The 23983-nt window shown below is 51.5% G+C and overlaps 1 non-coding gene across 1 annotated transcript; it reads right to left on the reverse strand.

The window, feature by feature from the left end:
• Nucleotides 1-23463: 23463 nt before the first annotated feature.
• On the reverse strand, nucleotides 23464-23536 carry trnar-ccg (transfer RNA arginine (anticodon CCG)). The gene has a single exon. It is a non-coding gene; the product is annotated as a tRNA-Arg (tRNA).
• Nucleotides 23537-23983: the final 447 nt, after the last annotated feature.

The following is a 23983-nucleotide window of genomic DNA, read 5'->3' on the forward strand; positions in this document are numbered from 1 at the left end:
CTGTCACAGCATGGGAGAGTGGAGAGCACCAGTTCCAACTGTCACAGGACAGAGAGTGGAGAGCACCAGCTCCAACTGTCACAGGACGGGCGAGTGGAGAGCACCAGTTCAAACTGTCACAGGACAGAGAGTGGAGAGCACCAGTTCCAACTATCACAGGAAAGAGAGTGGAGAGCACCAGTTCAAACTGTCACAGGACAGAGAGTGGAGAGCACCAGTTCAAACTGTCACAGGACAGAGAGTGGAGAGCACCAGTTCAAACTGTCACAGGACAGAGAGTGGAGAGCACCAGTTCAAACTGTCACAGGACAGAGAGTGGAGAGCACCAGTTCCAACTGTCACAGGACCGGAGATTGGAGACCACCAGTTCAAACTGTCACAGGACAGGAGAGTGGAGAGCACCTGTTCCAACTATCACTGGAGAGAGAATGGTGAGAACTTGTTCAAGCTATCACAGGATGGGAGAATGGAGAGCACCAGTTCCAACCGGCACAGGAGAGAGAATGGTGAGCACCAGTTCAAGCTGTCACAGGACAGAGAGTGGAGAGCACCAGTCCCAACTGTCACAGGACGGGAGAGTGGAGAGCACCAGTTCCAACTCTCACAGGACAGAGAGTGGAGAGCAACAGTTCAAACTGTCACAGGACAGAGAGTGGAGAGCACCAGTTCCAACTGTCACATGACGGGAGAGTGGAGAGCACCAGTTCCAACTGTCACAGGACAGAGAGTGGAGAGCACCAGTTCAAACTGTCACAGGACGGGAGAGTGGAGAGCACCAGTTCCAACTGTCACAGGACAGAGAGTGGAGAGCACCAGTTCAAACTGTCACAGGATGGGAGAGTGGAGAGCACCAGTTCCAACTGTCGCAGGAGATAGAGTGGAGAGCACCAGTTCAAACTGTCACAGGAGAGAGAGTGGAGAGCACCAGTTCCAACTGTCACAGGATGGGAGAGTGGAGATCACCAGTTCCAACTGTCAGAGGAGAGAGAGTGGAGAGCACCAGTTCCAACTGTCTCAGGATGGGACAGTGGAGATCACCAGTTCCATCTGTCAGAGGAGAGAGAGTGTAGAGCACCAGTTCCAACTGTCACAGGATGGGAGAGTGGAGATCACCAGTTCCAACTGTCAGAGGAGAGAGAGTGGAGAGCACCAGTTCCAACTGTCACAGGATGGGAGAGTGGAGATCACCAGTTCCAACTGTCAAAGGAGAGAGAGTGGAGAGCACCAGTTCAAACTGTCACAGAATGGGAGATTGAAGAGCACCAGTTCAAGCTGTCACAGGATGGGAGAGTGGAGAGCACCAGTTCAAACTGACACTGGACGGGCGAGTGGAGAGCACCAGTTCAAACTGTCACAGGACGGGAGATTGAAGAGCACCAGTTCAAGCTGTAACAGGATGGGAGAGTGGAGAGCACCAGTTCAAACTGACACAGGACGGGAGAGTGGAGAGCACCAGTTCCAACTGTCACAGCATGGGAGAGTGGAGAGCACCAGTTCCAACTGTCACAGGACAGAGAGTGGAGAGCACCAGTTCCAACTGTCACAGGACGGGCGAGTGGAGAGCACCAGTTCCAACTATCACAGGAAAGAGAGTGGAGAGCACCAGTTCAAACTGTCACAGGACAGAGAGTGGAGAGCACCAGTTCAAACTGTCACAGGATGGGAGAGTGGAGAGCACCAGTTCCAACTGTCACAGGACAGAGAGTGGAGAGCACCAGTTCCAACTGTCACAGGACGGGCGAGTGGAGAGCACCAGTTCCAACTATCACAGGAAAGAGAGTGGAGAGCACCAGTTCAAACTGTCACAGGACAGAGAGTGGAGAGCACCAGTTCAAACTGTCACAGGACAGAGAGTGGAGATCACCAGTTCCAACTGTAAGAGGAGAGAGAGTGGAGAGCACCAGTTCCAACTGTCACAGGACGGGCGAGTGGAGAGCACCAGTTCAAACTGTCACAGGACGGGAGATTGAAGAGCACCAGTTCAAGCTGTCACAGGATGGGAGAGTGGAGAGCACCAGTTCAAACTGACACAGGACGGGAGAGTGGAGAGCACCAGTTCCAACTGTCACAGGATGGGAGAGTGGAGAGCACCATTTCCAACTGTCACAGGAGAGAGAGTGGAGAGCACCAGTTCCAACTGTCACAGGACCGGAGATTGGAGACCACCAGTTCAAACTGTCACAGGACAGGAGAGTGGAGAGCACCTGTTCCAACTGTCACTGGAGAGAGAATGGTGAGAACCAGTTCAAGCTATCACAGGATGGGAGAATGGATAGCACGAGTTCCAACCGGCACAGGAGAGAGAATGGTGAGCACCAGTTCAAGCTGTCACAGGACAGAGAGTGGAGAGCACCAGTCCCAACTGTCACAGGACGGGAGAGTGGAGAGCACCAGTTCCAACTCTCACAGGACAGAGAGTGGAGAGCACCAGTTCAAACTGTCACAGGACAGAGAGTGGAGAGCACCAGTTCCAACTGTCACAGGACGGGAGAGTGGAGAGCACCAGTTCAAACTGTCACAGGATGGGAGAGTGGAGAGCACCAGTTCAAACTGTCGCAGGAGATAGAGTGGAGAGCACCAGTTCAAACTGTCACAGGAGAGAGAGTGTAGAGCACCAGTTCCAACTGTCACAGGATGGGAGAGTGGAGATCACCAGTTCCAACTTTCAGAGGAGAGAGAGAGTGGAGAGCACCAGTTCCAAATGTCACAGGATGGGAGAGTGGAGATCACCAGTTCCAACTGTCAGAGGAGAGAGAGTGGAGAGCACCAGTTCCAACTATCACAGGGCGGGCGAGTGGAGAGCACCAGTTCAAACTGTCACAGAATGGGAGATTGAAGAGCACCAGTTCAAGCTGTCACAGGATGGGAGAGTGGAGAGCACCAGTTCAAACTGTCACAGGACAGAGAGTGGAGAGCACCAGTTCAAACTGTCACAGGACGGGAGAGTGGAGAGCACCAGTTCCAACTGTCACAGGACAGAGAGTGGAGAGCACCAGTTCCAACTGTCACAGGACGGGAGAGTGGAGAGCACCAGTTCCAACTGTCACAGGACAGAGAGTGGAGAGCACCAGTTCCAACTGTCACAGGACGGGAGAGTGGAGAGCACCAGTTCCAACTGTCACAGGACAGAGAGTGGAGAGCACCAGTTCCAACTATCACAGGGCGGGCGAGTGGAGAGCACCTGTTCAAACTGTCACAGAATGGGAGATTGAAGAGCACCAGTTCAAGCTGTCACAGGATGGGAGAGTGGAGATCACCAGTTCCAACTGTCAGAGGAGAGAGAGTGGAGAGCACCAGTTCCAACTGTCTCAGGATGGGACAGTGGAGATCACCAGTTCCATCTGTCAGAGGAGAGAGAGTGGAGAGCACCAGTTCCAACTGTCACAGGATGGGAGAGTGGAGATCACCAGTTCCAACTGTCAAAGGAGAGAGAGTGGAGAGCACCAGTTCAAACTGTCACAGAATGGGAGTTTGAAGAGCACCAGTTCCAGCTGTCACAGGATGGGAGAGTGGAGAGCACCAGTTCAAACTGTCACAGGACAGAGAGTGGAGAGCACCAGTCCCAACTGTCACAGGACGGGAGAGTGGAGAGCACCAGTTCCAACTCTCACAGGACAGAGAGTAGAGAGCACCAGTTCAAACTGTCACAGGACAGAGAGTGGAGAGCACCAGTTCCAACTGTCACAGGACGGGAGAGTGGAGAGCACCAGTTCCAACTGTCACAGGACAGAGAGTGGAGAGCACCAGTTCAAACTGTCACAGGATGGGAGAGTGGAGAGCACCAGTTCCAACTGTCGCAGGAGATAGAGTGGAGAGCACCAGTTCCAACTATCACAGGGCGGGCGAGTGGAGAGCACCTGTTCAAACTGTCACAGAATGGGAGATTGAAGAGCACCAGTTCAAGCTGTCACAGGATGGGAGAGTGGAGAGCACCAGTTCAAACTGACACTGGACGGGAGAGTGGAGAGCACCAGTTCCAACTGTCACAGCATGGGAGAGTGGAGAGCACCAGTTCCAACTGTCACAGGACAGAGAGTGGAGAGCACCAGTTCCAACTGTCACAGGACGGGCGAGTGGAGAGCACCAGTTCAAACTGTCACAGGACAGAGAGTGGAGAGCACCAGTTCCAACTATCACAGGATGGGAGAATGGAGAGCACCAGTTCCAACCGGCACAGGAGAGAGAATGGTGAGCACCAGTTCAAGCTGTCACAGGACAGAGAGTGGAGAGCACCAGTCCCAACTGTCACAGGACGGGAGAGTGGAGAGCACCAGTTCCAACTCTCACAGGACAGAGAGTGGAGAGCACCAGTTCCAACTGTCACAGGACGGGAGAGTGGAGAGCACCAGTTCCAACTGTCACAGGACAGAGAGTGGAGAGCACCAGTTCAAACTGTCACAGGAGAGAGAGTGGAGAGCACCAGTTCCAACTGTCTCAGGATGGGACAGTGGAGATCACCAGTTCCATCTGTCAGAGGAGAGAGAGTGTAGAGCACCAGTTCCAACTGTCACAGGATGGGAGAGTGGAGAGCACCAGTTCCAACTGTCACAGGATAGAGAGTGGAGAGCACCAGTTCAAACTGTCACAGGACGGGAGAGTGGAGAGCACCAGTTCAAGCTGTCACAGGATGGGGGAGTGGAGAGCACCAGTTCAAACTGACACAGGACGGGAGAGTGGAGAGCACCAGTTTCAACTGTCACAGGACAGAGAGTGGAGAGCACCAGTTTCAACTGTCACAGGACAGAGAGTGGAGAGCACCAGTTCCAACTATCACAGGACAGAGAGTGGAGAGCACCAGTTCAAACTGTCAAAGGAAAGAGAGTGGAGAGCACCAGTTCCAACTGTCACAGGACGGGAGAGTGGAGAGCAGCAGTTCCAACTGTCACAGGACATGGAATGGAGAGCACCAGTTCCAAATGTCACAGGACAGAGAATGGAGAGCACCAGTTCCAACTGTCACAGGACAGAGACTGGAGAGCACCAGTTCCAACTGTCACAGGACAGAGAGTGGAGAGCACCAGTTCTAACTGTCACAGGACAGAGAGTGGAGAGCACCAGTTCCAACTGTCACAGGATAGAGAGTGGAGAGCACCAGTTCCAACTGTCACAGGACGGGAGAGGGGAGAGCACCAGTTCAAACTGTCACAGGACAGAGAGTGGAGAGCACCAGTTCCAACTGTCACAGGAGAGAGAGTGGAGAGCACCAGTTCCAACTGTCACAGGACGCGAGAGTGGAGAGCACCAGTTCAAACTGTCACAGGACGGGAGAGTGGAGAGCACCAGTTCCAACCGTCACTGGAGAGAGAATGGTGAGCACCAGTTCAAGCTATCACAGGATGGGAGACTGGAGAGCACCAGTTCCAACCAGCACAGGAGAGAGAATGGTGAGCACCAGTTCAAGCTGTCACAGGACAGAGAGTGGAGAGCACCAGTTCCAACTGTCACAGGATGGGAGAGTGGAGATCACCAGTTTCAAATGTCATAGGAGAGAGAGTGGAGAGCACCAGTTCCAACTGTCACAGGACGGGCGAGTGGAGAGCACCAGTTCAAACTGTCACAGGACGGGAGATTGAAGAGCACCAGTTCAAGCTGTCACAGGATGGGAGAGTGGAGAGCACCAGTTCAAACTGACACAGGACGGGAGAGTGGAGAGCACCAGTTCCAACTGTCACAGCATGGGAGAGTGGAGAGCACCAGTTCCAACTGTCACAGGACAGAGAGTGGGGAGCACCAGTTCCAAATGACACAGGACAGAGAGTGGAGAGCACCAGTTCCAACTGTCACAGGACGGGCGAGTGGAGAGCACCAGTTCAAACTGTCACAGGACAGAGAGTGGAGAGCACCAGTTCCAACTATCACAGGAAAGAGAGTGGAGAGCACCAGTTCAAACTGTCACAGGACAGAGATTGGAGAGCACCAGTTCAAACTGTCACAGGACAGAGAGTGGAGAGCACCAGTTCAAACTGTCACAGGACAGAGAGTGGAGAGCACCAGTTCAAACTGTCACAGGACAGAGAGTGGTGATCACCAGTTCCAACTGTAAGAGGAGAGAGAGTGGAGAGCACCAGTTCCAACTGTCACAGGACGGGCGAGTGGAGAGCACCAGTTCAAACTGTCACAGGACGGGAGATTGAAGAGCACCAGTTCAAGCTGTCACAGGATGGGAGAGTGGAGAGCACCAGTTCAAACTGACACAGGACGGGAGACTGGAGAGCACCAGTTCCAACTGTCACAGGATGGGAGAGTGGAGAGCACCATTTCCAACTGTCACAGGACCGGAGATTGGAGACCACCAGTTCAAGCTGTCACAGGACAGAGAGTGGAGAGCACCTGTTCCAACTGTCACAGGACGGGAGAGTGGAGAGTACCAGTTCCAACTGTCACAGGACAGAGAGTGGAGAGCACCAGTTCCAACTGTCACAGGATGGGAGAGTGGAGATCACCAGTTCCAACTGTAAGAGGAGAGAGAGTGGAGATCACCAGTTCCAACTGTCACAGGACGGGCGAGTGGAGAGCACCAGTTCAAACTGTCACAGGACGGGAGATTGAAGAGCACCAGTTCAAGCTGTCACAGGATGGGAGAGTGGAGAGCACCAGTTCAAACTGACACAGGACGGGAGAGTGGAGAGCACCAGTTCCAACCGTCACTGTAGAGAGAATGGTGAGCACCAGTTCAAGCTATCACAGGATGGGAGACTGGAGAGCACCAGTTCCAACCAGCACAGGAGAGAGAATGGTGAGCACCAGTTCAAGCTGTCACAGGACAGAGAGTGGAGAGCACCAGTTCCAACTGTCACAGGACGGGAGAGTGGAGAGCACCAGTTCAAACTGTCACAGGACGGGAGAGTGGAGAGTACCAGTTCCAACTGTCACAGGACAGAGAGTGGAGAGCACCAGTTCCAACTGTCACAGGATGGAAGAGTGGAGATCACCAGTTCCAACTGACAGAGGAGAGAGAGTGGAGAGCACCAGTTCCAACTGTCACAGGATGGGAGAGTGGAGATCACCAGTTCCAAATGTCAGAGGAGAGAGAGTGGAGAGCACCAGTTCCAACTGTCACAGGACGGGCGAGTGGAGAGCACCAGTTCAAACTGTCACAGGACGGGAGATTGAAGAGCACCAGTTCAAGCTGTCACAGGACAGGAGAGTGGAGAGCACCAGTTCCAACTGTCACAGCATGGGAGAGTGGAGAGCACCAGTTAAAATGTCACAGGACAGAGATTGGAGAGCACCAGTTCAAACTGTCACAGGACAGAGAGTGGAGAGCACCAGTTCAAACTGTCACAGGACAGAGAGTGGAGAGCACCAGTTCAAACTGACACAGGACGGGAGAGTGGAGAGCACCAGTTCCAACTGTCACAGCATGGGAGAGTGGAGAGCACCAGTTAAAATGTCACAGGACAGAGATTGGAGAGCACCAGTTCAAACTGTCACAGGACAGAGAGTGGAGAGCACCAGTTCAAACTGTCACAGGACAGAGAGTGGAGAGCACCAGTTCAAACTGTCACAGGACAGAGAGTGGAGATCACCAGTTCCAACTGTAAGAGGAGAGAGAGTGGAGAGCACCAGTTCCAACTGTCACAGGACGGGCGAGTGGAGAGCACCAGTTCAAACTGTCACAGGACGGGAGATTGAAGAGCACCAGTTCAAGCTGTCACAGGATGGGAGAGTGGAGAGCACCAGTTCAAACTGACACAGGACGGGAGAATGGAGAGCACCAGTTCCAACTGTCACAGGATGGGAGAGTGGAGAGCACCATTTCCAACTGTCACAGGAGAGAGAGTGGAGAGCACCAGTTCCAACTGTCACAGGACCGGAGATTGGAGACCACCAGTTCAAACTGTCACAGGACAGGAGAGTGGAGAGCACCTGTTCCAACTGTCACTGGAGAGAGAATGGTGAGAACCAGTTCAAGCTATCACAGGATGGGAGAATGGAGAGCACCAGTTCCAACCGGCACAGGAGAGAGAATGGTGAGCACCAGTTCAAGCTGTCACAGGACAGAGAGTGGAGAGCACCAGTCCCAACTGTCACAGGACGGGAGAGTGGAGAGCACCAGTTCCAACTCTCACAGGACAGAGAGTAGAGAGCACCAGTTCAAACTGTCACAGGACAGAGAGTGGAGAGCACCAGTTCCAACTGTCACAGGACGGGAGAGTGGAGAGCACCAGTTCCAACTGTCACAGGACAGAGAGTGGAGAGCACCAGTTCCAACTGTCACAGGATGGGAGAGTGGAGAGCACCAGTTCCAACTGTCACAGGACAGAGAGTGGAGAGCACCAGTTCAAACTGTCACAGGACAGAGAGTGGAGAGCACCAGTTCCAACTGTCACAGGACGGGAGAGTGGAGAGCACCAGTTGCAACTGTCACAGGAGAGAGAGTGGAGAGCACCAGTTCCAACTATCACAGGGCGGGCGAGTGGAGAGCACCTGTTCAAACTGTCACAGAATGGGAGATTCAAGAGCACCAGTTCAAGCTGTCACAGGATGGGAGAGTGGAGATCACCAGTTCCAACTGTCAGAGGAGAGAGAGTGGAGAGCACCAGTTCCAACTGTCACAGGATGGGAGAGTGGAGAGCACCAGTTCCAACTGTCAAAGGAGAGAGAGTGGAGAGCACCAGTTCAAACTGTCACAGAATGGGAGATTGAAGAGCACCAGTTCAAGCTGTCACAGGATGGGAGAGTGGAGAGCACCAGTTCAAACTGTCACAGGACAGAGAGTGGAGAGCACCAGTTCAAACTGTCACAGAATGGGAGATTGAAGAGCACCAGTTCAAGCTGTCACAGGATGGGAGAGTGGAGAGCACCAGTTCAAACTGTCACAGGACAGAGAGTGGAGAGCACCAGTTCAAACTGTCACAGGACAGAGAGTGGAGATCACCAGTTCCAACTGTCACAGGACCGGAGATTGGAGACCACCAGTTCAAACTGTCACAGGACAGGAGAGTGGAGAGCACCTGTTCCAACTGTCACTGGAGAGAGAATGGTGAGAACCAGTTCAAGCTATCACAGGATGGGAGAATGGAGAGCACCAGTTCCAACCGGCACAGGAGAGAGAATGGTGAGCACCAGTTCAAGCTGTCACAGGACAGAGAGTGGAGAGCACCAGTCCCAACTGTCACAGGACGGGAGAGAGGAGAGCACCAGTTCCAACTCTCACAGGACAGAGAGTAGAGAGCACCAGTTCAAACTGTCACAGGACAGAGAGTGGAGAGCACCAGTTCCAACTGTCACAGGACGGGAGAGTGGAGAGCACCAGTTCCAACTGTCACAGGACAGAGAGTGGAGAGCACCAGTTCCAACTGTCACAGGACGGGAGAGTGGAGAGCACCAGTTCCAACTGTCACAGGACAGAGAGTGGAGAGCACCAGTTCAAACTGTCACAGGACAGAGAGTGGAGAGCACCAGTTCCAACTGTCACAGGACGGGAGAGTGGAGAGCACCAGTTCCAACTGTCACAGGAGAGAGAGTGGAGAGCACCAGTTCCAACTATCACAGGGCGGGCGAGTGGAGAGCACCTGTTCAAACTGTCACAGAATGGGAGATTCAAGAGCACCAGTTCAAGCTGTCACAGGATGGGAGAGTGGAGATCACCAGTTCCAACTGTCAGAGGAGAGAGAGTGGAGAGCACCAGTTCCAACTGTCTCAGGATGGGACAGTGGAGATCACCAGTTCCATCTGTCAGAGGAGAGAGAGTGTAGAGCACCAGTTCCAACTGTCACAGGATGGGAGAGTGGAGATCACCAGTTCCAACTGTCAGAGGAGAGAGAGTGGAGAGCACCAGTTCCAACTGTCACAGGATGGGAGAGTGGAGATCACCAGTTCCAACTGTCAAAGGAGAGAGAGTGGAGAGCACCAGTTCAAACTGTCACAGAATGGGAGATTGAAGAGCACCAGTTCAAGCTGTCACAGGATGGGAGAGTGGAGAGCACCAGTTCAAACTGACACTGGACGGGAGAGTGGAGAGCACCAGTTCCAACTGTCACAGGACAGGCGAGTGGAGAGCACCAGTTCAAACTGTCACAGGACGGGAGATTGAAGAGCACCAGTTCAAGCAGTCACTGGATGGGAGAGTGGAGAGCACCAGTTCAAACTGTCACAGGACAGAGAGTGGAGAGCACCAGTTCCAACTATCACAGGAAAGAGAGTGGAGAGCACCAGTTCAAACTGTCACAGGACAGAGAGTGGAGAGCACCAGTTCAAACTGTCACAGGACAGAGAGTGGAGAGCACCAGTTCAAACTGTCACAGGACAGAGAGTGGAGAGCACCAGTTCAAACTGTCACAGGACAGAGAGTGGAGATCACCAGTTCCAACTGTAAGAGGAGAGAGAGTGGAGAGCACCAGTTCCAACTGTCACAGGATGGGAGAGTGGAGAGCACCAGTTCAAACTGACACAGGACGGGAGAGTGTAGAGCACCAGTTCCAACTGTCACAGGATGGGAGAGTGGGGAGCACCATTTCCAACTGTCACAGGAGAGAGAGTGGAGAGCACCAGTTCCAACTGTCACAGGACCGGAGATTGGAGACCACCAGTTCAAACTGTCACAGGACAGGAGAGTGGAGAGCACCTGTTCCAACTATCACTGGAGAGAGAATGGTGAGAACTTGTTCAAGCTATCACAGGATGGGAGAATGGAGAGCACCAGTTCCAACCGGCACAGGAGAGAGAATGGTGAGCACCAGTTCAAGCTGTCACAGGACAGAGAGTGGAGAGCACCAGTCCCAACTGTCACAGGACGGGAGAGTGGAGAGCACCAGTTCCAACTCTCACAGGACAGAGAGTGGAGAGCAACAGTTCAAACTGTCACAGGACAGAGAGTGGAGAGCACCAGTTCCAACTGTCACATGACGGGAGAGTGGAGAGCACCAGTTCCAACTGTCACAGGACAGAGAGTGGAGAGCACCAGTTCAAACTGTCACAGGACAGAGAGTGGAGAGCACCAGTTCCAACTGTCACAGGACGGGAGAGTGGAGAGCACCAGTTCCAACTGTCACAGGACAGAGAGTGGAGAGCACCAGTTCAAACTGTCACAGGATGGGAGAGTGGAGAGCACCAGTTCCAACTGTCGCAGGAGATAGAGTGGAGAGCACCAGTTCAAACTGTCACAGGAGAGAGAGTGGAGAGCACCAGTTCCAACTGTCACAGGATGGGAGAGTGGAGATCACCAGTTCCAACTGTCAGAGGAGAGAGAGTGGAGAGCACCAGTTCCAACTGTCTCAGGATGGGACAGTGGAGATCACCAGTTCCATCTGTCAGAGGAGAGAGAGTGTAGAGCACCAGTTCCAACTGTCACAGGATGGGAGAGTGGAGATCACCAGTTCCAACTGTCAAAGGAGAGAGAGTGGAGAGCACCAGTTCCAACTGTCACAGGATGGGAGAGTGGAGATCACCAGTTCCAACTGTCAAAGGAGAGAGAGTGGAGAGCACCAGTTCAAACTGTCACAGAATGGGAGATTGAAGAGCACCAGTTCAAGCTGTCACAGGATGGGAGAGTGGAGAGCACCAGTTCAAACTGACACTGGACGGGCGAGTGGAGAGCACCAGTTCAAACTGTCACAGGACGGGAGATTGAAGAGCACCAGTTCAAGCTGTAACAGGATGGGAGAGTGGAGAGCACCAGTTCAAACTGACACAGGACGGGAGAGTGGAGAGCACCAGTTCCAACTGTCACAGCATGGGAGAGTGGAGAGCACCAGTTCCAACTGTCACAGGACAGAGAGTGGAGAGCACCAGTTCCAACTGTCACAGGACGGGCGAGTGGAGAGCACCAGTTCCAACTATCACAGGAAAGAGAGTGGAGAGCACCAGTTCAAACTGTCACAGGACAGAGAGTGGAGAGCACCAGTTCAAACTGTCACAGGACAGAGAGTGGAGATCACCAGTTCCAACTGTAAGAGGAGAGAGGGTGGAGAGCACCAGTTCCAACTGTCACAGGACGGGCGAGTGGAGAGCACCAGTTCAAACTGTCACAGGACGGGAGATTGAAGAGCACCAGTTCAAGCTGTCACAGGATGGGAGAGTGGAGAGCACCAGTTCAAACTGACACAGGACGGGAGAGTGGAGAGCACCAGTTCCAACTGTCACAGGATGGGAGAGTGGAGAGCACCATTTCCAACTGTCACAGGAGAGAGAGTGGAGAGCACCAGTTCCAACTGTCACAGGACCGGAGATTGGAGACCACCAGTTCAAACTGTCACAGGACAGGAGAGTGGAGAGCACCTGTTCCAACTGTCACTGGAGAGAGAATGGTGAGAACCAGTTCAAGCTATCACAGGATGGGAGAATGGATAGCACGAGTTCCAACCGGCACAGGAGAGAGAATGGTGAGCACCAGTTCAAGCTGTCACAGGACAGAGAGTGGAGAGCACCAGTCCCAACTGTCACAGGACGGGTGAGTGGAGAGCACCAGTTCCAACTCTCACAGGACAGAGAGTGGAGAGCACCAGTTCAAACTGTCACAGGACAGAGAGTGGAGAGCACCAGTTCCAACTGTCACAGGACGGGAGAGTGGAGAGCACCAGTTCAAACTGTCACAGGATGGGAGAGTGGAGAGCACCAGTTCAAACTGTCGCAGGATGGGAGAGTGGAGATCACCAGTTCCAACTGTCAGAGGAGAGAGAGAGTGGAGAGCACCAGTTCCAACTGTCACAGGATGGGAGAGTGGAGATCACCAGTTCCAACTGTCAGAGGAGAGAGAGTGGAGAGCACCAGTTCCAACTATCACAGGGCGGGCGGGTGGAGAGCACCAGTTCAAACTGTCACAGAATGGGAGATTGAAGAGCACCAGTTCAAGCTGTCACAGGATGGGAGAGTGGAGAGCACCAGTTCAAACTGTCACAGGACAGAGAGTGGAGAGCACCAGTTCAAACTGTCACAGGACGGGAGAGTGGAGAGCACCAGTTCCAACTGTCACAGGACAGAGAGTGGAGAGCACCAGTTCCAACTGTCACAGGACGGGAGAGTGGAGAGCACCAGTTCCAACTGTCACAGGACAGAGAGTGGAGAGCACCAGTTCCAACTGTCACAGGACGGGAGAGTGGAGAGCACCAGTTCCAACTGTCACAGGACAGAGAGTGGAGAGCACCAGTTCCAACTATCACAGGGCGGGCGAGTGGAGAGCACCTGTTCAAACTGTCACAGAATGGGAGATTGAAGAGCACCAGTTCAAGCTGTCACAGGATGGGAGAGTGGAGATCACCAGTTCCAACTGTCAGAGGAGAGAGAGTGGAGAGCACCAGTTCCAACTGTCTCAGGATGGGACAGTGGAGATCACCAGTTCCATCTGTCAGAGGAGAGAGAGTGTAGAGCACCAGTTCCAACTGTCACAGGATGGGAGAGTGGAGATCACCAGTTCCAACTGTCAAAGGAGAGAGAGTGGAGAGCACCAGTTCAAACTGTCACAGAATGGGAGTTTGAAGAGCACCAGTTCAAGCTGTCACAGGATGGGAGAGTGGAGAGCACCAGTTCAAACTGTCACAGGACAGAGAGTGGAGAGCACCAGTCCCAACTGTCACAGGACGGGAGAGTGGAGAGCACCAGTTCCAACTCTCACAGGACAGAGAGTAGAGAGCACCAGTTCAAACTGTCACAGGACAGAGAGTGGAGAGCACCAGTTCCAACTGTCACAGGACGGGAGAGTGGAGAGCACCAGTTCCAACTGTCACAGGACAGAGAGTGGAGAGCACCAGTTCAAACTGTCACAGGATGGGAGAGTGGAGAGCACCAGTTCCAACTGTCGCAGGAGATAGAGTGGAGAGCACCAGTTCCAACTATCACAGGGCGGGCGAGTGGAGAGCACCTGTTCAAACTGTCACAGAATGGGAGATTGAAGAGCACCAGTTCAAGCTGTCACAGGATGGGAGAGTGGAGAGCACCAGTTCAAACTGACACTGGACGGGAGAGTGGAGAGCACCAGTTCCAACTGTCACAGGACGGGCGAGTGGAGAGCACCAGTTCAAACTGTCACAGGACGGGAGATTGAAGAGCACCAGTTCAAGCTGTCACTGGATGGGAGAGTGGAGAGCACCAGTTCAAACTGACACAGGACGGGAGAGTGGAGAGCACCAGTTCCAACTGTCACAGCATGGGAGAGTGGAGAGCACCAGTTCCAACTGTCACAGGACAGAGAGTGGAGAGCACCAGTTCCAACTGTCACAGGACGGGCGAGTGGAGAGCACCAGTTCAAACTGTCACAGGACAGAGAGTGGAGAGCACCAGTTCCAACTATCACAGGATGGGAGAATGGAGAGCACCAGTTCCAACCGGCACAGGAGAGAGAATGGTGAGCACCAGTTCAAACTGTCACAGGACAGAGAGTGGAGAGCACCAGTTCCAACTGTCACAGGACAGAGAGTGGAGAGCACCAGTTCAAACTGTCACAGGAGAGAGAGTGGAGAGCACCAGTTCCAACTGTCACAGGATGGGAGAGTGGAGATCACCAGTTCCAACTGTCAGAGGAGAGAGAGTGGAGAGCACCAGTTCCAACTGTCTCAGGATGGGACAGTGGAGATCACCAGTTCCATCTGTCAGAGGAGAGAGAGTGTAGAGCACCAGTTCCAACTGTCACAGGATGGGAGAGTGGAGATCACCAGTTCCAACTGTCAGAGGAGAGAGAGTGGAGAGCACCAGTTCAAACTGTCACAGAATGGGAGATTGAAGAGCACCAGTTCAAGCTGTCACAGGATGGGAGAGTGGAGAGCACCAGTTCAAACTGACACTGGACGGGCGAGTGGAGAGCACCAGTTCAAACTGTCACAGGACGGGAGATTGAAGAGCACCAGTTCAAGCTGTCACAGGATGGGAGAGTGGAGAGCACCAGTTCAAACTGACACAGGACGGGAGAGTGGAGAGCACCAGTTCCAACTGTCACAGCATGGGAGAGTGGAGAGCACCAGTTCCAACTGTCACAGGACAGAGAGTGGAGAGCACCAGTTCCAACTGTCACAGGACGGGCGAGTGGAGAGCACCAGTTCCAACTATCACAGGAAAGAGAGTGGAGAGCACCAGTTCAAACTGTCACAGGACAGAGAGTGGAGAGCACCAGTTCAAACTGTCACAGGACAGAGAGTGGAGATCACCAGTTCCAACTGTAAGAGGAGAGAGAGTGGAGAGCACCAGTTCCAACTGTCACAGGACGGGCGAGTGGAGAGCACCAGTTCAAACTGTCACAGGACGGGAGATTGAAGAGCACCAGTTCAAGCTGTCACAGGATGGGAGAGTGGAGAGCACCAGTTCAAACTGACACAGGACGGGAGAGTGGAGAGCACCAGTTCCAACTGTCACAGGATGGGAGAGTGGAGAGCACCATTTCCAACTGTCACAGGAGAGAGAGTGGAGAGCACCAGTTCCAACTGTCACAGGACCGGAGATTGGAGACCACCAGTTCAAACTGTCACAGGACAGGAGAGTGGAGAGCACCTGTTCCAACTGTCACTGGAGAGAGAATGGTGAGAACCAGTTCAAGCTATCACAGGATGGGAGAATGGAGAGCACCAGTTCCAACCGGCACAGGAGAGAGAATGGTGAGCACCAGTTCAAGCTGTCACAGGACAGAGAGTGGAGAGCACCAGTCCCAACTGTCACAGGACGGGAGAGTGGAGAGCACCAGTTCCAACTCTCACAGGACAGAGAGTGGAGAGCACCAGTTCAAACTGTCACAGGACAGAGAGTGGAGAGCACCAGTTCCAACTGTCACAGGACGGGAGAGTGGAGAGCACCAGTTCCAACTGTCACAGGACAGAGAGTGGAGAGCACCAGTTCAAACTGTCACAGGATGGGAGAGTGGAGAGCACCATTTCCAACTGTCGCAGGAGATAGAGTGGAGAGCACCAGTTCAAACTGTCACAGGAGAGAGAGTGGAGAGCACCAGTTCCAACTGTCACAGGATGGGAGAGTGGAGATCACCAGTTCCAACTGTCAGAGGATGGGAGAGTGGAGATCACCAGTTCCAACTGTCAGAGGAGAGAGAGTGGAGAGCACCAGTTCCAACTGTCTCAGGATGGGACAGTGGAGATCACCAGTTCCATCTGTCAGAGGAGAGAGAGTGTAGAGCACCAGTTCCAACTGTCACAGGATGGGAGAGTGGAGATCACCAATTCCAACTGTCAGAGGAGAGAGAGAGTGGAGAGCACCAGTTCCAACTGTCACAGGATGGGAGAGTGGAGATCACCAGTTCCAACTGTCAGAGGAGAGAGAGTGGAGAGCACCAGTTCCAACTATCACAGGGCGGGCGAGTGGAGAGCACCAGTTCAAACTGTCACAGAATGGGAGATTGAAGAGCACCAGTTCAAGCTGTCACAGGATGGGAGAGTGGAGAGCACCAGTTCAAACTGTCACAGGACAGAGAGTGGAGAGCACCAGTTCAAACTGTCACAGGACAGAGAGTGGAGATCACCAGTTCCAACTGTCACAGGACCGGAGATTGGAGACCACCAGTTCAAACTGTCACAGGACAGGAGAGTGGAGAGCACCTGTTCCAACTGTCACTGGAGAGAGAATGGTGAGAACCAGTTCAAGCTATCACAGGATGGGAGAATGGAGAGCACCAGTTCCAACCGGCACAGGAGAGAGAATGGTGAGCACCAGTTCAAGCTGTCACAGGACGGGAGAGTGGAGAGCACCAGTTCCAACTCTCACAGGACAGAGAGTAGAGAGCACCAGTTCAAACTGTCACAGGACAGAGAGTGGAGAGCACCAGTTCCAACTGTCACAGGACGGGAGAGTGGAGAGCACCAGTTCCAACTGTCACAGGACAGAGAGTGGAGAGCACCAGTTCAAACTGTCACAGGATGGGAGAGTGGAGAGCACCAGTTCCAACTGTCGCAGGAGATAGAGTGGAGAGCACCAGTTCAAACTGTCACAGGAGAGAGAGTGGAGAGCATCAGTTCCAACTGTCACAGGATGGGAGAGTGGAGATCACCAGTTCCAACTGTCAGAGGAGAGAGAGTGGAGAGCACCAGTTCCAACTGTCTCAGGATGGGACAGTGGATCAATTTCCATTGCCGTTATTGTCAATTACAAACTCACCGTTTGATGCGACGCACACACCGGCTATTTTGGACAGAATCAGCTGTTCAATGAGTAGGCCACACCTTGTTGAGGTAAATGTCTATTAAAATGACACAAACCCCACCAAGCAGGTCAGGTTCAGCTAATCCCACCAGCTTTTCATCTCTGGTATGGGTCTTGTCATCTGCTCCCCCTGCCAAGCTTCAGTGGAGTTCAGTTCCTCGGTTGCTGCTGTCCTCAAGCAGGCAATTGTTGTCGCGATAAGACAGTTACAGCAAAAAGGCAGCAGATTGAAGGTAGGCTTGGATTCACCTATGTGATGTACCAATGGTGCTACACACTGGTTCTCAAAGGACAGTGTGTGTCCATTTTTAGATTTAATTAGAGCTTTGATAGAAAGCACCCATTGTGTATAGCAGGCAAATTGCATTGGTGCCAACAACAAGGGGTGGGACACTGTAAAATGCTATAAAATGTAAAGGCTTGAAATAAAAATTCTGTCCTCTCCGACAAAGCTTCCATTCGGCCCAGCCAGTGCATATTGGTATTTACCCCCTGCCCCTCGATGGGGGACTAATCCTATCACATCCCTTCATCCACCTCTCCGACCTTACCGATTGTTGACAGTTTTTGGAAGTGAACTCTACAGCCACAACACGTGCAAGAATAATTTGCATTTTAACACCGGCCAAGTGTTAGATAGATAGTCCCCATTGACCTGGGCACAAGATTACTGGTGGAGGCAATGCCATTCATTTACCTGGATGGAGGATTTCCTTCCATACTTTGTACTGCAAGGGCCCCTTGAATGTCCCCAGACACATTCCCAGATACAGCAGTGGGCATCTCGTCAGAAAACCTGCCAATATTAATATCCATTAGAACGCTGCAGGATATGGGAAGAGAACACAATGGGATGTGCAACTGCTACATCAGCAATCGGCCATTTTTGACGATACATGCCAACAACTAATGTCCTTGGAGAAAACAGAAACAATGTTAGTGTTTATGTAGCAATGAAGGACACTGAAGAGAATTAAACTGGATGAGGTGGAAACCCAACTTTGGGTTGAGAATTTCAGTTCCACATTCAAATGTACCTTTGGCCCAGTCACAATCCATAAGCACTCCACTAAAGTGTTACTTTGCTTTGGCATCATATTATTCCACTTCAAATTAAATTCTCTTGGAACACAGTATTGTAATAATGCAAGAAAGGATTATGGGCCCATAAAAAGATTCTGGCTCAAGATCTGGTCAGATTTCCAGGACCAACACAAAGCTGGTTTGTGTGCACAAATAGCTCAATTTGGAGTTCAACTCCAAGTTGTTGACCCAGGGCATTGGTAGTAGGACCACTGCTCTTTGATTATCATCAGGTGATCTAGACTTGGGTATACAGAGCACCATTGCAAAGTTTACAAATGACATGAAACTCAAATTTAGTAAATAGTGAGGAGGATAGCAAGTCTTCAGGAGTACATTGAGATTAGTGAAACCATCGCTCTCGCTCATTGAGACACTGGTGCACGTCAGCAAACTGTGTGGAAATACAGGAGATCAGCTTACAACCCATTCCCTTAAGGAAACAACAAAAAATTTATGCATTTAGAAGAATTCAGCAGGATTGACAGATCAATATAGTGTCCAGTCAAGGCAGGTGACTAAAACACAGAAGCTCTTCAATATCAATATTCTCTAAAGCAAAGGATTGGGAAATCCATAGCTTGCAGCCTTGGCTCCAGTTGGTAGCCTCTAATGAAAGGTCATGGGTTCAAGCCCCACTCCAGGAGAATCAAACAATCTAGGCTGATACTTCAGTGTAGTGCGGAGGGATTGTTGCACTGTGGGGACATCTTTCGGTTGGGACAATAACTGATGACCCGTCTGCCCGCAGATCTGAGGATCTATTCAAAGAGCAGGGGATTGCTTCCCGGTGTCCTGGTCAATATCTATCCCTCAACTATCAAACATTATCTAATTATTTATCTAGTTTGTGGGACCTTGCTGTGTACAAATTGGCTGTTGCATTTGCTTCGTTACAACAGAGACTAGGCTTAAAGTACTTGATGTCAAAATGCTTCACAACCAATAAGGTCGTGAAAGACAATATACAAATGAAAGTTGTGTGGGTTTGCCTAATGTGAAGTGCATTCACTTCCATTAGACACACATGCAACCTGCAACAGACAGAGTCTTGGTGCAAGAAAGCAAGTGTCGAGGCTAAGGGAACCTCATCCCCATCCAAAACAAATACATTTTCATTCTCCATTCCAGGCCATGAGCACAAGATGCCAACCAACACCTCAAAGCAATCCTGAACCCGGTGAACAGCCAACCTTCAGGTGAAGGCTTTAGATGATGGTGTGACCTTCTGGTTCAGGTGGATGTTAAGGATCCCATAGCATTACTGAAACGAGCAGTGTGTCCTCCCAATGACCCACCAGACATCCCTCCTTCAAAACAGCATCAGAAACAGATTAACTGGTCATTCTTTGACATGCAAAATGGCTATCACATTAAAGAAAGACTTGCTCATTTATATTGCACCATTTCCAACCTCGGAGTCTCAAGCACCCAGCACTCATGGCCAAAAGTGTTCCCCTTGTGTTTGGAGGGGACATGTGCTGTTGTGATATAGGTAACAGCCACAGCACACACTAGCTCACCATCAATCGCTCATCTTTCAGGGCACAGGTAAATCAGACCAACCTACCTTCATTTGTGAAATCTCAAGTTCTTGTTTCTGCAGAGCATCTTTCAGAGAGACCACCTGCTGGTTTAGCAAAGTTAAGGCAGAAAGTCCTTTATTCTACAAGGGACAGAGTGAAATGAGCAGTGTTATCCGACCAGTGATGGAAAGTTGGTTAGCAGACAAGGAAGAGCCAGAAAAACACTGAGAAAGCACAAAGGAGACCCTAGTCCACCTTCCTGTGCTGACTGAGTTATGTATTTCCTGTTTCACATTTCTCCCACCCCAGTTTTGAGATTTGAAATTAGGCCCCATACCTTGCATGTTGTCAGGAATTCCATTCGCTCCATAAATTTGTGCTGCTTGTGAAGTTTGGAGTCCCTGCAAACAGAACAGATCAACATCCCGTCCGTTTCACAGATCAGGGTCAGTTTCTCTTCATGCTCCTCACACATACCACTCTCCTCTCCATGCACCTCTTGTGGACTGGTGCGGCTCTGAATCTTGTCCACCACATTCCTCAACACATGATTGGGCAGCAGGGTCAACTCTGGAGCATCCTCCCCACACTGGGGACAACAAACAAACCCCCCCCCAGGCCTCCCAGTAAGCCCCGATACAGGACCTGCAGAAATTACAGTCACAGTTCACCAGGACGGGATCAACCAATAGCCAAAGACAAAGGGGACAGCAGAGGGCTTCGCCATAACTCCTAACCTCTTTATTGTGAGTTATCCCAAGGGGTCTTTCCCTCCTTTTAACATCTGTGCCCAATATATACCTTAATAGTTGAGAGTCAAACAAGTTACAACTGCTTAATCATCTTCGAGCTCACAACTCTTTTACTCCCTGATCAAGCAACCAGGTCCAGCAGATAGCTGTGATGTAATAGTAGGCCCCTTCCTCCTCTTCCTGGGGTGATATTCAGGGTTCACAGGCCTCAGGCAGCAGCAAAAGCAGAGCGCTCACTGCTGCAAGCTCCAAATGAACAGGCCACGCCTCCAACCGCTCGACAACTCTTTTGGAGAAAAACATAATTAAACATTAAATCAAGTGCCCCCTAATCTGGGGGACACTCCAACCACTTATCAATGCCCTTTTTTTGTGTTTTTTGTGGGGGGGGGGGGTTTTGGGCACTAAAAGCATAAATATATACAAGTGCCCCCTATAAAAGGGGAGGGGGACACTAAAACCGGCAATTAAAACAAATTAAACTTTAAAACATACAAGCAGATAGCTATGAACAGCCACTGACCTTGCAACTCTTCCACCTAATTGTGTTCCACTGGATCCCTTCCAGCTCATTGAGTTTAATTAATTCCCCAATTCTGCAACTCTTTAAAATTATACAATTAAACCAGGTGCTCCCTTGTTAAAAGGGCACTCTAACTAGAAACTGCAAGCTAACCAAAAATGTTCAAAGAAAACCTAACAAATCAAATCAAAATTTGGTTGCAGGGGGTGATGATGCACTCCAGTCCCTCTGGTGCCCACCTCTCGCAGAAAACCGCAAGCGTACCAGTGGACACCGCGTGCTCCATCTCCAGGGACACCCTGGCACAAATGGGAGAGAGACAGGCAGTCGGGCTGAACGACCCCCTCAATTGCCCACTGCCTAGAACGGCTGATGGCCACCTTGGCCATGCCCAGGAGCAGTCCTACGAGGAGGCCCTCGGACCTGCCCGCTCCCTTCCGCACAGGGTGCCCAAAGATCAGGAATGTGGGACTGAAGTGCAACCAGAATTTGAGGAGCAGCCCCTTCAAATTATTGGAACAGGGGCTGCAACCTCAAACATAAACATGGAACAAGGACTCCTGCAGGCCGCAGAAAATACAGACGGCCCGGGAGTCCATGAACCAACTTAAATATTTATTGTACAGGACTGCCCCATGCAACACCCTCGAGACCAAGTCCACAATAGACAAAGGGAGGACTCACACATAGAGAGCACTCCATTGGCAAACAAGGAAGATAAAAAGGAGGGCGTGCAAGAGCAGCCCGTACAGGAATCCCCTCTGCGCAGAACTGAAAGGCACGGAGAGGATTTCCCGGAGGCAGCTCAAATTGTGAGGCGCCAGCACCCGAGGGATGTTTCGGGGATTGGTATCGATGCAAAGTTCCATCCGGATGGGGGTCAGTTCGGACAGGATCGCCCCACACGGTTGAGCCTCCTCGACACACCTAGTGGAGTCAGGGCCCAGTGCCACTTTTGGCGTCTCGATGGCTTTGGCCGTGAGCCGGACGTCAGCCCAGGACAGACGCTGTGCCAGCTCCTCTGGCGCCATCCAGCCCGCCCCTCCACTATCGAGCAGGTCCCTGACTCTGCTCACCTTGCCAGACACAGCACTGCCCTCCAACAGCCACATCAAACCATGGTCGTGGAGGTGCGGATTCCTGAGCAGCGGCTCCTGAAGGACAGCCGCCACTCCTGACGGGGGAGAACTGCGTCCGCAGGCGACCTTGTTCCAGACCCTGGTCAGGTCCTGGTAGAAGACAGGCAGCCCCTGCACGGAGGTCCGGACAATCCCCAGGTTTACAAACAGAAGCTGCGTGTCATAGTTGAGGCCATGCAGCTGGCGGAAGAAATGCGTCGCCAGCGCACACCACCTGGGCGATCCTCTACGTACAGGTATCTCTGCAGGGTCTGAAGACGGAAAGTCACAGCCCGGGTATGTACGTACACCAGTGTCGGACCGCCCTCCCGAAGCTCCACCCACTCGTGTTTTACTGGATCTCTTTCATCTAATTGAATTTAATTAATTCCCCAGTTCTGCAAAGTTGGGTTGCCTGGTAAATTGGATCTAGGAACTTAGCTATGAGCAAAGATTCGATAGACTGGGTTTGTTTTCTTTGGAACAGAGGAGGCTGAGGGGAGACTTCATAGGTGTATAAAATGATGAGGGGCCTAGATAGAAAGGACCTATTCCCCTTAGCAGAGGGTTCAAGAACCATGGGGCATAGATTTAAAGTCATTGCCAGGAGGTTGAGTGGGGATTTGAGGGGCAATTTCTTCACCCAAAGAGTGGTGGGGGTCTGGAACTCACTGCTGAAAGGGTGGTGGAAGCAGAAACCCTCACCACATTTACAGGGCTACGGACCAAGAGCTGGAAAGTGGGATTAGGCTGAATAGATCTTTGTCGGCCGGCGCGGACACGATGGGCCGAAATGGCTTCCTTCCATGCTGTAAATTTCTATGATGATTGACAGATGCAGCAACTACCACATTCCCTATGCCGGTTATTGGAACTCTTTACTCTCCCAATGTCTCCAGCTCAGAGACAATACATTCTACAAGTGCCCCCTCTGAGAGCAAGGGGCCATTGATATAATTGGGCCTGACAACATCACATGATCATCATCATAGACCGTCCCTGAGAGTAAATTGGCTGCCGTATTTCCTACGTTATATCAGTGACTACACTCCAAAAGTACTTCATTGGCTGTAAAGTGCTTTGAGATGTCCGGTGGTCGTGAAAGGCGCTATATAAATGCAAGTCTTTCTTTTTTCCCTTTTGTTCCCAACCCCAAGGGTCAGTGTTTGCCTGGAAAGTGCAGGAGTCATAGTTCCCTGAGTGTTGGATGGTGCACAGCTTGGTAGAAGCATTGCATTGGTTTGTGCCACTGGACAACAAGCAACAGAGTGAGAAGGTCCCAAACAGGAACGGACGATAAGCTATAAGGAAAGCTATCTGTCTGTCATTGAATGCGGCAATGTTTATAAAAGCTGCTTTGGGATTTGTTTCTGGGCCAAAACATGCTTCACCCCAGATGGGACTTGAACCCACAATCCCTGGCTCCGGAAACCAGTGCCTTATCCATTAGGCCACTGGGGCTGTACAGGTTGTAAGTTTGGAGCCTGCAACTTGTCCCACTGTCTCCATGTAATCACTGCCAAATGTGATGCCTTTTGCGGGCTGGCCCTTTCTTTTCATACACAACCACATTGTATCAATTTTAAAGTTCCCAGCAATGACCTGACGGGAGCTGACTTGCTTTTGTGCATCAGCAATTGGTACAGTCGATTTTTGGGCAAAATGCTGATTGTATGTGAAAACTCGTGGCTTTTCAGAGGTTTCATTGTTTGCCCTGGCTCGAAGTTTCAGTGATTTACAAGATAGCACCCTGACTGAAGCTATTTGATCTCTGTGTATTTCATCAATGAGGACCAAGAGCTGGTTTTCACAGAATGAAGAATATTTAAATCCAAATACCAAAGGGATTCTTTTATCAGATGCATCAGACTCCACACACACTGGTATCCACACGGAAGTACTGGATAT

The sequence above is a fragment of the Pristiophorus japonicus genome, chromosome 11 (assembly GCF_044704955.1).
Source record: "Pristiophorus japonicus isolate sPriJap1 chromosome 11, sPriJap1.hap1, whole genome shotgun sequence".
NCBI classification, from domain to species: Eukaryota; Metazoa; Chordata; class Chondrichthyes; family Pristiophoridae; genus Pristiophorus; species Pristiophorus japonicus.